The sequence below is a fragment of the Puntigrus tetrazona genome, chromosome 14 (genome assembly GCF_018831695.1).
Source record: "Puntigrus tetrazona isolate hp1 chromosome 14, ASM1883169v1, whole genome shotgun sequence".
Lineage (NCBI taxonomy): Eukaryota > Metazoa > Chordata > Actinopteri > Cypriniformes > Cyprinidae > Puntigrus > Puntigrus tetrazona.
Window position 1 is genome coordinate 756,844 of NC_056712.1, and position 12,113 is coordinate 768,956.

The 12,113-nt window shown below is 39.1% G+C and overlaps 1 long non-coding RNA gene across 1 annotated transcript; it reads right to left on the reverse strand.

Annotated features, from left to right (window-relative positions):
- Positions 1–2,170: 2,170 nt before the first annotated feature.
- Positions 2,171–11,798, reverse strand: LOC122358038. The gene is made up of 3 exons (XR_006252561.1): positions 11,768–11,798; positions 11,547–11,658; positions 2,171–2,189 (listed from the first exon to the last, which is right to left on the reverse strand). It is a non-coding gene; the product is annotated as an uncharacterized LOC122358038 (long non-coding RNA).
- Between the last annotated feature and the right edge of the window lie 315 nt (positions 11,799–12,113).

The following is a 12,113-nucleotide window of genomic DNA, read 5'->3' on the forward strand; positions in this document are numbered from 1 at the left end:
ATGGCTGGTCTTTCGGTAGCCAGTTGAATGAATAGAGCAAATGGGTTTGTAATTTAGGTTCAAGGTGGAATGAAAAAGAAAATAGTTACTTTGATAACGCTGACAGCAGAAAATCAGCTTTCTCTGTGTAATGAAATACCATTAAATGGCATTTTTTTCAACTATTTCTGATTCATCCACAGACACGTGTATGAGCTAATAGGCTTTTTTCCCAGTGAGTTTTTTTGTATCTCTTCTGATTTGCCAAACTATGCTATATAATACAATAATGGATGTGGCCTAGAGTTAAAATTGCAATAGTCTAATAGTTCAACATTTTCTTTTTATGGAATTTCAATAAATGAATAAGCAGGATATATGAACATGAAACATATTCCGAACATAAACAAAATTTCATTTCAGGCATGCACCATCGTTTAAAAGTTTGAGAAATGATACCATCGCAGGGAATGTTGAAAACGTCTTATTCTCACCGAGTCATGAATGTAGAGAATGGATGGATGAATGGATGAATGAATGGATGGATAATCGAATGGATGGATGGATGGATTGAACGAATGAATGGAATGGAATTGAATGGATGGATGAATGGAATGGATGAATGGATGAATGGATTGATGGATGGAATGGATGGATGGATGAATCGATTGGATGATGATGGATGGATGGAATGGATGGTGGATGAATGAATGGATGGATGAATGGAATGAAGTTCCTTAGTTTATGGCTTATTTTGACCGCATGATACTCAGGAGCTGATAAAGTTCATTGCTGAGAAACATACACATTACTCCTTTTATCTGACTTAAGAGAAATGAGTTTTCTGGCAATGAAAGCCTGTGAATACGACAGATCTGATTCCACTTCTATCTAGCTTTAATAAAATGCTAAAGAAAATGATTGATGATCTTGCTGACCGCTTAGGCTGGAATGAAACAACAAATCATACGAAGCATGAAGCGGGAAGGATAATATGAGATTTCATCACTTTAATGAGTGAATTCATTCCAATGAACTATCTCTACCTACTCTGCAAAACGCCTCACAGCCTCAATACAACATAATTCTACTGTGCAACTCCACCTTTTTAGTCTGTGATAAGCACTTTTTCCATGTAATAAAGCCAAAGAGGCTCCATCAATACGAGCTAGTGATCTAAGGAGATATTGCATGAATCACATCTAAATATATATTACATGATATATTAATCTGTACTAACCAGCAGAAAACACTTCTCCACTAGTCAGAAATCTTAAATGATATGACCACGCCTCATAATGAACTCTTAGTTCAGGCAAGTGATATATTCTTTAGAGGAAATAGGAAAGAAATGAGCAGGAAATTCTCTATTTTTATTCATCTGGATTGAATAGAGAAAAGTAGGCTGAGAGGATATTGGTTTGCGTTGTTTCATAAGCTAACAGGAATAAAAATAGAGCACTGAAATTAGAGAGTTGGTATTTGAACATCTACATACTTTTTTGGCTTCTGCTTTGAATTGTAAAATTCATTTTATTTTAGTGTGCTATATTTTTGTAGCAATGTATTATTTCAGGATGTTCTAATGAATAGGAAAGTTTTGTTTTTTTTTAAATACACAATTTTTCTGAGCATTATATGGCCTCTGATAATATTTGGAAAATTATATATATATATTTATAAAATATCTGAATCTTGAGGATGAAAATCATAGAATAAAAGTTTTAGTAATGCATATTCTAATGCATATCTAATATACTAAATGATTTTGTGTTAAAAGAAAAGCTCATTACTTTTTGGGTAAACTAATCCAACGCTTTTCGTCATTGCCACGGATGACCGCATGCCACTTCCGCGACTGGTTCTCGGTGGCCCAGGTCCCGGGGGCGGTTTACGGTGACTCTAAACGATCTAATGCTTATTGCTGAACGCGCGTTCAAAAAAAGAACTGACATTTATTTACTGACGTTTTATCCAAAGCAATTTAATTGAAGAGTGATACAACATCGAAAACGAATAGTGCTTCCGCATTTCAAAACAGCATGACGCTGGCGCTATACCTTCGCGGATTCTGGGTGGATCGGGCGCCATAGAAGGTTACGTGGCTACGCCTCTTCAGGATGGCATCTCCACCGACAGTCCCGCACTGGCCCAGCAGCGCCACCAGGAGGATTTAAAGTATGGGCCATCTATTATGGGAGGCCTGATGCCTGCAGAGACACGCTACACGCCTCCTGAATTGACTGCAACGCCATTTTGTCTGGGCACAGGTGCACTGGTTATTGTAAAACTACTTCCTAATGATGAAACCTAAATGCCAGATTTGGCTTCCAGGATACATACACAGATACTGAAACGCCATAAGAAGTATTATAGAACGTTTCTAAACAGTGCTACTCACAAACAAGGCAGTGTGTTGCGCAGTAAGTGTGTATTAGCAGTAACTTGACGTATTGTCTAATATTGAAAAAATCTATTTCTGCAACCAAGGTTACAGCATACTTGGACAGCAGTACACCCACTTCATAAAGACACATCAACAGACTAACGCCATATTTTAACTGATTGGTAAGACCTTTCTCATAAATAATAAATGGTCACCGTGTTATGAATTACAGATGTGATGCCGTAACTTGTCATCGACTTTCAATGCTTCGGTTATGGTTAATTTATAATATAACTTAAAATGATAACTAGACTGTAAATTATAATATAATCAGCCATGACTTGATATCAACTTTGTGGAAGAGGACTGATGGCACGTGATGAAATACGAGAGAATCAGCTGGTAGCGAGGAAAGCCAATAATGAATGGATCTTAATGTAACCACAGAAATGATGTAAACGTAGATGATGGGTAGCTAATAAAGTCAATGTAATACCTGTGGGCTTGATTCCTTCGTCAGTACCTCAAACCGTGATGTTTGCTTCCTTGACGCCTACTGATAGAAGACTATCAATGTTTTCTGACTTAACGATCGATCGGCAGCAATAACTCCAAATATATGCTGCCTAAGCTTAAATAACTTCAAGCCAATTCCCACTGAAGTCCAAATATATTGATGCGAATGATAAAAACATCTGCAAGGTAGCCAAAGAATCGCTGCAGAATAAATGTAATCGACTGCAATTTCTAAACTACCTATATTGGTATATTTGATCAATGATAATTAGTATGTTTCTTTTATAATGAATAAAAATATAAGATATTAGATATTATTATATATTATATATTTATGGTACTGGAGTTTATTCACTTGAATGCTAAGTACACAGTCTCCGCCTCCTTTGTCTTTGGTTTCCTGGCGACATATTTTGAACAGTCACTCTTTGTAATGTTGATCTATCCCAGAGCTGGATGGTTTAAAACCTTGGCAGAGAAAAATGAATGGTACATCCGAACTGGAAAAGGTGGGCAGTGGACTGTTGTATTGACATTGGCGATAAGTGCGCTTCTGGCTGATAGTGAAAGGTGCTGGCATCTGCTCTAGTCTCAGTGGGAAAAAAATATTCATCAACGACTTGTCAAATGGAAAAGTCTAAGTATATGTGTAAACTACTGTTCAAAAGTGCAGTAAGATTTTTGTGTAATGTATCCAAAGAAGTGTCCCCATGTTGACTGCAAATACAATTTTTACTTGATCAAAAATACAGGTAAAAACATTATTACTGTAAAACATTATCAAATAGATGTTGATAACCATAATTTAGTCCTATGATCCAAATTACCTTTAAAGTCTATTTGAAAAGTAGTGTATGTGTTCAGTATCTATGTAGATCTATCTATGTAGATCTATCTATCTATCTATATATATATATATATATATATATATATATATATATATATATATATATATATATATATATATATATTATATAAAATGAGTATACATCAAATAAATAATTGCAAACAACCAAAATACAAAATATTTATTTACACATAATATATGTCTGTACATACTGTGTATATGTGTGTGTGTATATATACATATATATATATATATATATATATATATATATACACATATAGAGAGAGAGTATATTGAAGAAACATCTTAATCTACATATAATTATATTAATATAATAAATATTGTTTTAATCTAAATGTATATATTTGAATCTACATTTGAAGTGGATCGTAAAATTAATTCAGTTGTCCTAAGCACAAGAATTTCCATCGGTTTTTAGGTGTTAGGATAACTTTGATGATTACGATCCACGCTAAATGTTTGTTGATTACTTTGGTATATTCTACTAATTTAATAAATCATTAACATGAATATACAAAACTCCTGAAACTGTATAGCTTCAGCATCTTTCAGGAGCAAACATTAAGGTACAAATATTTAGGCTATGTGTTAATGACATGCAAGCAAAAGTACAACATGTGCACCCAGACTCTCTCCCTAATTTTATTTCCCATATTAGCCTGGGATAAGTGCAGATATGGGGTGTGTAATTCAGCCTAAGGACAGACACACCTGCACTCTACTGTAGCACCACCACCCTGCTCTCAGGATACTCTTTCTCTCTCCACACACGTTTGTACTGCAAACAAGAAGCTCTTTACCTCTGTCAAGAGATCCTGACTTTCACGCATCCGTTCCCACTGAGACCAGCTGTTTTCTCCATTTGTAATGAAGGTCAACTTTGCAACCGTAAATTATGTGTCAGCGGATGCATCTAAACCATCCAGGCAGGACCCAACACTCGTAACACAGCCGCCGTTATATCTCTTTTTCCCCGGTCGGATAAACAACACGCAACAGACGCATCAAGCGCGCTGGCTCTGGGATCAAAAGCGCCGTTTCGCTCCGTCTCGCGCGCAAGATCACAGCGAAATCCAGACGCTCAGCGTCGGGAAAAAACACACACACACACACGCATGGTGGTTTCTCGCAGCACGCTCCGTCCGTAAATCCCCGCGCGCGCTCTTCATCATTATACTTGCCCCTTGCCCCGAGGGCGAGCTGGATCTGTTTGAATTAAGCTGGTTCGCCTTGCAACGGGAACCGAAAGGGTCAGTCGCACGCGGCGTCTAAAGATTCTCGACTGCCCCACGGGCGATAATTCAAGCGGCATCCCCCCTATGTTGTCTTCTGGTGAAAACGAATGCTCAATTTCAAATCCCAGGCTCGCGTTCACCTCGCGACAACGACAAAACCTTCAGTTTTGTTTTGTTTTTTCAATGACACTCGTTTTTGCTCATCCCCCAGAGCAGAGGCCAATCTTGTTTTTCGCGATCCGTGGAAAGCCGACGCATTGTTCTCGGCCAGATTTCCTGGAAGTGCGCGCTTGGGATTTCTGAAAAGGTGGAACTGCAGTGACATTTTTTTAAACTTTAATCGCTCTGAAGATACTATATGGTGAAAATGTACTTTTTGGTCGGGGCGATCAGAATGCGTTACAGGAGCACGTTAGCCCCTATCTATTGAAGAGTCGCCCACTGGCAGAGGCGAAAGAATGCCCGGAACTGTCTCGGCAGAAACACCCTGTAAGCGTTCCCTTTTTCGGACTCTTCTAGCAGAAGAGAATTTCCTGAAGGGGACTGGAAATTAGGAAGTCAGTCCAGGAAATGGAACTGGAAGCAACATTTCCACTGCACAGTGTGTGAGGAGGCCATGGGAGAGAGAGAGAGAGAGAGAGAGAAGAGAGAGCTGCGTCCTGCCAACCCCTCAAATTTTTCCAGTGGAGGTGGATGTGTGTGTGTTGTTTTTTTTATCTTTGGAGCTCGGAAGATTAATGCCGTTAATAAAGCGAGCCGTCAGGTCCATAGCCCCGGCTCTCGGACCAACGCCGTCTCGGCACAGGGAAAAAGAGAGCAGAAAGCGTGCAATTGTGCGTGGATGAATGGTTCGGATAAAAGATAATAGGAAAGAGGAAAAAGCGGAGCACAGAGGAGGAGGAGGAGGGAGAAGGAAGAGGGGGAGGAAGCCAGAATATACTGTAGGACAGCCGAGCGAGCGCTCAAATATGCACAGATATCCGTGCAACGCTTTCACGTGTGGCTCCATGCAGAAGGAAAGGTAAACGTTTTTACCAAGGCAAGCCTTTGTTCAGCAAGTGCAGGCTTCCCATCTCTTAAGATCCGGCGGAAAAAACGAGCGCGTCTCCTCAGCAAGGCATTCACCAAAATCCTCAGCATATGGCGGCTACTTCAATTTTTCTTATTCCTTCTTTTCTGCTGAGTAGCTAGCTTAAGCACACACACGCGCGCGCTCAACGCTGGCTCCCACCCTCCTGGTCTTTCTCTTTCTCTCTTACTCCCTCTCTCTCTCTCTCTCTCCCCCCAGCTCCCTCACTTTCTATTTCGACTCTCTCACTCGGACAAACACGCATGCACACACAGAATGCAAGTGTCACTGCATTTATGGGAGTGGGAGAGCAAGCGAGCTAGAGAGAGAGAAGCAGAGTGGGTGGCTACAAGAAAGACCGGAGAGGAACGAGGGCGGGGCCTGCGCGCTCAGCAAAATTGATCTTTTGTTTCTGAGAGGGGCAAAAGAAGGAAAAAAAGATAATGGAAAACTGCTAAAAGAAAAAGCAGGTTGGGGGAAGCCGCGCGTTTCCCCGCTGTTAAAAATTCGAACGGAAAGAGAAAAATACCAATAAATAGCAATTATTAAGCAACGAACTGGATGTTTGTTTGTTTGTTTGTTTTTTTCCGTTTCGCTGCTGCAGACGCACGCCAGGTTAATTAAACGCCTCTGACAGCGATGGCTCTGGGTTATTTAGCTCTCGAAAACCAATTACTGAATCCTACGGTCTGACGGGCAGCTCCGAAAATAAGTAGTAGGTACAAGATAAGTACGAAACGGGGTCAGGGGTAAATACGCACAGGCCGCTCTCTGCTAAAACAGACGACATGTGAACTCAAGAACAGCACAGACGTGTGAACGCGACACTTTTTCTCACGCATTTAAATGTCGTTCCGGCCCTGTCGCCTAATGAGTCACCCGCTTTCGGTGGCAGAACAGAAACTGTTTAGTGCTCTTAACTTCTGCGGCATTCATTGGTAACCGGCGAACCGGCTGATTCACTTAGATAAACGCACAACCAAAAGCGTCCATTGAAACAAGCCACGCAAACCGTGATTCAATCTTGAGAAAAATGGGCTTCAATACGATTTTTCAAAGGATGTTGTGGTGACAGCTTGAGAGTTATTGATGCCGTCTACATGCCGCCTCATTGAAAAAGCAGAAATGAGGCGCTTGGATTTTTTTTGTTAATGGCGCTCACTGTTGGAAAGCTCATAAAGAAATTTTTTTAAGGAAATTGATACTTTTACTCAACAAGGCCACGTTAATTGTTCAGACATGACAGTATTGCAAGTTTGATTTGGCGCAAAATATTCCATTTCAAATAAACTCTAAACTTTCTATTTATCAAAGAATCCTGACGAGGAAAAAAAAGGTGTAATGTTTTTTGAAAAATATTAAGTCGCACGATTGTGTTGCAAATCACAATTGAAATGCAAATCGGCACCTTTTACCACAAAACCAGTCGAAAGTGTCGGTTTCTTATGATTAGACAACAATGGCCGAGATACAACTATTTAAAAAAAGTGAAATCTGAGGGTGCAAAAAAATCGAAATAACGAGAAAATCACCTTTAAAGCTGTCTAAATTACGTTCTTAGCGATGGATATTGATCATCTAATGTTTTAATATATTTAAAAATCTTCATGTAACGTGATCTTTAGCGGATATCCTGGTTTTTAGCATAAAGAAAAATAATCAAAATAATTTTGACCACACAATCTATTTTTGGCTATTGCTACAAATACACCTGTGACTTATGACCGGTTTTATGGTCCAGGTCACAATTAGAACGATTTCTGAATTAACATTAGTCTCTTTTTTACAAGTAACACAGTCTTTAGGAGGGGGCGAGATGACTGTATTTTTACTGGAAATGTGGTCTCACGATGTACAGTACCATGCATTACCGTGTAGTAATAACTATATTAAAAATGTTCATATTTCAGAAACTACCATTCACAACCACTCAAGGATAATTCTGGCACTGTGCAAAAAAGCCACAAGCGGCTTTACATTATGAAACATTTCAACATATTCGACCCCAAAACAGTACCACTTTATGACTAATTGAGGGTGTTGGAGGCTGTAGTAAATATGAGCACACACATATTCATCTGCTGGATTCTGAACTAATGCAACGCTTCGTGGAGCTGCTCTGCAACCGTAACCCGCCATTACATCATCATTACTCAGGAAATATATGGCACGGTTCCTTAAAACTACACCACTCCCATTAAAACCAACAAAAGCTGTCTCACGCTGGAAATAGACGGCTAATTCTGAATGCTTTTCTGCTCAGTGTGGAATGAATTATTAATTACATCACACATGTAACTCGCAGTGTAAATGGTGCAGCTGAATGTCTACCGTTCTCACAGTGTATGCAACCACAAATGTGTCCCAAGACTACAAAACCAGCCCTTATCTGAGGTGTCAGAAAATCTAAATGTTGAGAAAATTGCCTTTAGCCCAAATTAATTCCTTGTCTAAGCATATTACTAACATATTAACTAACATATTTACGGTAGGAAAATTACAAGATATCTTCATGAAACATCATCTTTAGTTAATATCCTAATGATTATTGGCATAAAAGAAAAATCAATCATTCTGACCCGTACAGTGTATTTTTGGCTATCGCTGCAAATATGCAAAAATGCTACCTATGGCTGACTTTGTGCTCCAGGGTCATATGTTAGATATTTTTCAAAATATTGTTATCCGACATTTATCCTCTAATAAGACCTTGCCCCAAAGACTTCCACTGCCAGACATTTTCTACATGAAAATGTTTGCTTTTGATTTAAAAAAAAACATCTATTTAGAGAAGCTGCCAATATTCGCTATTTTCCGAAGCTACATTATTCTATAACTATTCAATAATAGGATAATTAATCTAAATAAATGCATTTAAATGTAAAATGTATTATGGAAAAGCTATGGAATTCTGTTACCTTTTCTTCAAAATGTTTTGTGCTCCGCAGAAGAATTTATTATTAATTTGTAATTATTTGAAAAAGCGGACTCAGTCAGTAAATTCATTAATTAATTCGAAAAATTCTAAATCTTGATCTTGAGGTGCCGAACGATTCCAGTCGCTAACGGAGATTGTTAAATCACACCACTGAAACCCTTTTTAAACCTAGGTTAACAGACTGAGGCTGAAGGCTACTGTACGTCGAGTGACGTACTGTACTACATTTCAGCTATCTTTCAGGCCTCTGCTACGGTACGTGAATAACAAGCCAGGCCGGGAACACAGACATACTGTATCTTGCGTGTGTGCGCCCAGTGGAGAAGTCAGATGGATTGGCACTCAAGCGGAAGAGCCCCATTCTTTGTGAATTCATTAGCGCTGGTCAGGACCTCAGGGAGCGCTGGTTTTTGGCAAGTGAAGCACACAGTATGCGTCACGTATGTGATCCGGGCGCCCGGCCACATCGAATAAGCCGGCTAATCACGCCTGTGCCATAAAGCGGGCGCACGCATCGATCCAAAAGGAAGATTAATGTAAAATCCATCACGTGTTCACGAGAAGTCAGGTTTGACCTAATCATTAAAACTAAAGTAACTAGTTTTATTGCTCAATATAACAATTCCAGACACCAGACCTGCTGTTATAACACACCCTCGAATCTGTAATAACCACACCGCACAAACTTGCGGTACAACTCGTTCTCCAAAGCATGTGATTAAGCTAGTCAACATCGTCTTGAACTAACGCTAAGAGCTGCTCAATTTAGCGACGGCGGAGTTTATCTCAGAAGCAACCAGGCATGTTTCCTTCCTTGTAAAACAGCGCAAGGACACAACAAGGTGAAAACCATCTCGACACCAGACCGCACATCCACCACAGTCAAATCAATTCTGAGCCACGGTAAGAGGACGGCTGGGAAAAGAGGCTGTCAGAGGACGCAGTCTATGATGAATGAGGAACATCGCAACTGGCACCGACGAAAACCTCAAAAACCCATTGAAAACGACAAAGTGGGGAGAGGCAAAGAGCAGAAGAAAGATGCCCCTGAGAAAGATTACGCTGCCTCAAACACACACTGCTGCTGCCGCCTCCCCGTCAGAGCGCACACACACACACACACACACACACTGCAGCGTGGCGAATGGGTAAACTCCCTCACATCGCCTATCTCGAAGGCAAGAGGGTGCATGGATAACATTTCCCTAAATAAATTCAGTGTGACTGAACGCATCCTATTAAACTTGGCAGCAAATGGGGAGAGCAGAAGCAAGGAAATTTCGTTAAAACACCCGCAGAGACCTAACAGTCCATCATTAGATCAAAGTCCATTAACAGACCGTATCTAAGGAACATCTAGGTGGTGGACGCCAGAGATCAGGCAGTGATTCGAACAAAGATCATGCTCCGGCTCGTGCTGTGATTCCAGTCGACCATGTTCTCCACAACAGACAACATTTTACAGGATCCTGTGAAAAGCACTCCAGCGTTCTGCTCACGACGACATGCCAGACAGACACTAAAAATATAACCGAAGTAACCTGCGCAGAGTAAATAAACATAAGACTGCTGGCAACAATGAAGGTAGACTAGAGTAACTAGACACTTACTAGGTGACAATACTCTGAGGAAGTTACATGAGGTGCAACATGCCAGATTTCCTCTAAAACTGTAGTGTTCTTTTTAACACATTACAATATCATGAGCTCAAATTAATTTAAACTACATGGAATATTTAAAAATGCCCCAAAAAAAAAAAAAAAAAAAAAAATATATATATATATTATTTTATTTTAATTACTTAGAATAGAATTGTATATATGATAAATACAATTTAATAAAGAGAAAGCACTTTCATTTGCACACTTCCTATTATAAATATTTTGTATCTTCCCATTATACATATTTTGTTTAATATTTATACACATTTTGTGTATAAATTTTTTTGTGAAACATTTGATGTTGAATCAAAAGTTTATCATTGTTATTTTAATAGCCTTGAAGGAAGGAATTATTTTTCATAACCAAATATTTATAAGAAATGATGTATTGACCAATTTATTAAAACATAAGGTGTAACTTTGTATGTATAAAATACACATAATATATAATAAATAAGTTTGACATTCAGTGATGTAAATCTCAAGCTCATTAGCAGTAAAATTCGATCTTCATATATTAATTTTTAATATATTGGCAATATATTAAATACATTCAATACATTAAATTAATAACATATATACTGAGACACATATACATCTCTCTCTCTCTCTCTCTCTCTCTCTCTCTCTCTATATATATATATATATATATATATATATATATATATATATATATATATATATATATATATATATATATATATATATATATATATATATATATATATATATATATATAAGCATGAATGGATTTCTACATAATTTGAATCTCCACCATTAAATTCCCAAAATATCCCTAAACTTTTGTCCTCAGGAAACGCATTCCGGCTACTGTCTCACGCTAATTAAGGAATACTAATGAAGTTATAATATCAAGTGACTGAACTCACTTACTCATAGTAACCCGAATTCTGCCACGGCGTTGACAACTAAGTGCCCTTAAATGCAAGTGAGTTAGCTAAGGAAGCCAGCCCTCCAAAGCCGCTCCACATGCGCCTTCTTCTGCCTGACAGAAATAAAAAGAGCAAGTGAAAACAGGGCTCTATCGGCGCGGTTTGGCATCTACTGACAAGCACATAACCAGGCTCAAAGAGAAAAGCAAAACAATCACAAACCTTGCATCACCCGCTTTGAAGGCTAAAGTCCTGAATGTGCCTGGATTCGGGTGAAACATGCAACGAAAATGTGACCAATCGGAGCCGTGTGACCGGTGAGTCCGCCAATCAGCGCAGGCTACGCTTGGTCGATAGCCAATCATATCGAGGCTCATTGCTCCTGCGAACGCAGAGGGGTGGGGGAGGGTCCAGGAAACAGAAATGTGAGCGCGATGTGGGGTGAGTGTGAGGGGGGATGGTTAACATAACTTTTTATGAAATAGCGCTGAAATACAGGATTCTCGACACAGGCAAAACACGACACACGCCCTCCATTGCTTTATAAAATAGCGCCATTTCTTTCTTT